Source organism: Pituophis catenifer, unplaced genomic scaffold, assembly GCF_029215685.1.
Source record: "Pituophis catenifer annectens isolate HBS135680 unplaced genomic scaffold, rPitCat1.0.hap2 SCAF_3, whole genome shotgun sequence".
Classification (NCBI taxonomy): Eukaryota; Metazoa; Chordata; class Lepidosauria; order Squamata; family Colubridae; genus Pituophis; species Pituophis catenifer.
Genome location: NW_027256883.1, coordinates 129736527 through 129739989, shown reverse-complemented (window position 1 = coordinate 129739989; position 3463 = coordinate 129736527). Strand labels below are relative to the sequence as shown.

Below are 3463 nucleotides of genomic sequence, written 5' to 3'. Positions count from 1 at the left end.
CTAAAAGTATATCCTCTTTGTATATCTATTAAAATATTTTTTAAGAATTCATAAGCTTTCTTTAATATATACCATGTTTCTCTGAAAATAAGACCCAAACAGAAAATAAGCCCTAACATGATTTTTCCAGATGCTCATAATATAAGCTCTACCCCAAAAATTAGTTCCAGTTAAGATCGTCAGCCCTCGGTGGGTGGGGGTGGCTAGCACAAGAGGTGGCAAGCGCACAGGGTCCGACAGTGTCAGCCAGCAGCCGCAGCCTAACAGCCCCTTGGCCTGTGCAGATGAGTCCGAGCGCTGCGACCACTAGGCTGTCCATCCAAGCAGGAGGCAGGGGGGCAAGGTGGGGAGGGGAGTCCCAGCTGTATCTTGAGGATGGGCTCTTCACCCTTCCTGTTCGCCAGGGCCATCACACGTGGGGTGGAGCTGGAGGACGACGGGTGGTAGGAGCCAATAGTGCAGGTAGCGTGGCATGGTGCCACCCACACCCCGCCACCTTTGCCTCGCAACAGTAACAGGTGAAGGCAGAGGCACGGGGGTGGACTGGGGTGGGGGGAGGTACTTCGAATACTGTTATGTAAAAGTAAAAAGTTGAGGTTTGATGTTATCTTATTCTACTGCACCAAAGGGAGTCAGAAGTAAACGCCTTTTCTTTGGTTTTCCCCTTTTTCCTACACTTTTTTCTTCCTCTTTCCCCTACCTCTTTTTTCTACTATTTTCTTTTGTATTCTTATATTTTATAACCTAATTTTAAAAAGGAATTAATGGAATTCAAGAGGGGTTGGACTTCTCTCTTGATTCCACCTCCTGGCTCTACCTACTTTTCTATACTTCCTCCGAAATTCATTCAGCTTCCACCTTACTGGTATTTTGGAGGTTCTTCACCACGGCCATTGGAGAGAATGATTTACACCTCTTTATTCCTTTTTGTTCCTTTCTGAGTTTGTTTCCTTTGCCACAGCTCTTTTCTCTTGTGCTGCTTTTGTGTTTTCTGTATTCTTTGTTATTAAATACTTCTAGCAATTATAAAACACGCAGTCACAGAGTTGGGCAATACTATCACATCCCACAGCATGAAATCACAACTGTCAGTTCTTCAGCTGATGTTGGTCTTTATTCAGATCTAATTCTTTCCAAGAATCTAGGATATTGTAAAATATCAATATGGGCAGATCAAAGCAGTGTGGCATTTTGCAATAGAGAAATGCACAATGCACAGATTTTCTAAGTGTTGTCCAAGGCTTTTTTTGGCATGCCACGCAATGGGCCAATAACCACTGGGATCAGTACTTAAACAAATACACATAAGTATTTTATATACATATAAGTAAATTATATATGAATAAAGGTGAATATATGTGTCCAAGGATAATGTTGCAGGATCCAATCTGGTCGGTCACTGACCAGAGGTTTCATCTTCCTAGCTTTTGGACATGTTGGAGCCCATCTTCGGGGAACTTCTCTAAAGATAAGAAAAGGCTAGAGAGAAGTTTCTTGAAGATGAGTTTCAGCATGACTCCAAAAGCTCGAAAAACAAAACCTCTGGTTCTGGTGACCGACTCAGACTGGATCCTGAATAAAATATATAAACTATAAATAATTACAAATAATATAAAGTAAAATACTGTATATTCTTCCACAACTGAAAAAATACTGCTTCTATCATGATTTTATTTTAAAATACTTCATTAACAAAAGTAGGATGTTTACATATGGCAATATGTGCCATAACTCTAGCATCTTCTTTAATAATCCATCTGAACCCACAACGGCCATCTTAGAACAGAGGGCACTTTGCTTGGTAGTGCGTTCATCTGGGAAGACACTCAGCCTTATTCATTTATTTGCAGTAATAAGTTATGCCCACCCGCATTCCTGATAAGTAGTTATGAATGTAGATCTTCACTTCAGAAGCCTGAGGGTCCAGCTCAGCAATATGGCTGAAGTATAAGTAGTCTTAATTTATAACAGTTCATCTAGAGATTTATTACTGTTTTTCACACTTATGACCATTGTAGCCTCACCATGGTCACATAATCAAAATTCAGACGCTTGGCAACTGGCTCATATTTATGACGGGTTGCAGTGTCCCTGGCTCACGTGATCAACTTTTGAGACTTTGGGACAAGCAAAGTCGACCAGAAATCCAGATTCACTTAACAGCCAGGTTACTAACTTAACAACTGCAGTGATTCACTTAACAACTACAATGTCGATCCCCTTTTTATGACCTTGTAATGTAGTCTCTATTCCGGATAGAGTCGGGGCGACTGGATACTGTTGTGAAATAAACGTCATTGCCTTTCAATTAAACATCAAATTCTGTGTCAGGCTTAACAGCCAAATAAACCTCAAGAGAAATGGTCAAATCTTGTAAAAATGTTGAATGATGGGTGTAAAATATTTGATGAATGCTTGGTGGCTCAACAGCTCAGGCACAGGGCTAATTGCGATGCGTATTTCAGAGCGGGATCGGAATTAATTGCTGCACCGATGCTGGAATTCGGCTTTACTGAAAGCCTTCAGGAAGGCAACGCTGTTACTGCCTACCCATGAGCGGCTAGACTAGCGCCACTCTTCCCAGACCACGTTCTTGTTAAGAGACTTCAACTCCCATAATGCCTTCAGGGTCCTTGGCAGCTAGGAATTCTGGGAGTTGAAGTCCACGCCTCTTCAAAGTGGCTGAGGTTGAGAAGCGCCGCTCTCGCTCTCCCGGGTCTCCACCTCGGAGGCCCTGGGGAAACCCGGTCCGTCAATCACGGGCGTCCTTCCCGCCTAGACCCGCCCCTCCGACATTTCCCCGCCCCTCAGGCCAGACAGCCTCCCTGCCGAGTCACCAGGCGGCGCGCGCCGAGGGAAAGAGAGAGCGGCCTTGCAAAGGGGAGGGAGGGGGGGAGGTTCCACGTCGTGCTTTGCAAGCAATTAAAAATCGGCCGCTTATCGGCGACTCGGCAAATAATTGACTCTGGATTCTGATCATCCAGGAAGCACTTTTAAAAATAAGAGGAAGGTAAATAAAATTGGGGTTCCCGACTCCGCCGGGACTCGAACCCGGAACCTTTGAATGTCTTCAACCTCTAGAAGTCCAATGCGCTATCCATTGCGCCACGGAGCCACCTGTTGGATTCTTGGCACATTTGCTATACGACTTCAGTGATCGACTTTCGCCCCGGTTCAGGAGCAGAAGAGATTTCTTCAAAGATCTTGTTTTAGAGTTGGCAGCGCTGCTCTTTAAAGATTTCCGACTCGCTTCCGGCAAAAGCTGCTTATTCCCGCCCTTGTTCAGCTCTTTCTTTCATTTCTCAGCCTCTTTAATTCGAATGGCGTTTCCCAAGCCTGCTTGCCATCTTTTAAAGAACTGAGGATTCTTTCCATAGTGGACGGGACAGAAATCTAGAGGTTGCATTTACACAAACGGGGCTTAGCACGTTTTGTGAACTTGCCCTGCAAGAAAAGGAGGGTC

At 44.3% G+C, this 3463-nt stretch overlaps 1 non-coding gene across 1 annotated transcript; it reads right to left on the bottom strand.

The window, feature by feature from the left end:
• Positions 1 to 3030: 3030 nt before the first annotated feature.
• TRNAR-UCU (transfer RNA arginine (anticodon UCU)) lies at positions 3031 to 3115 on the bottom strand. The gene is given in 2 exon segments: positions 3031 to 3066; positions 3079 to 3115. It is a non-coding gene; the product is annotated as a tRNA-Arg (tRNA).
• Positions 3116 to 3463: the final 348 nt, after the last annotated feature.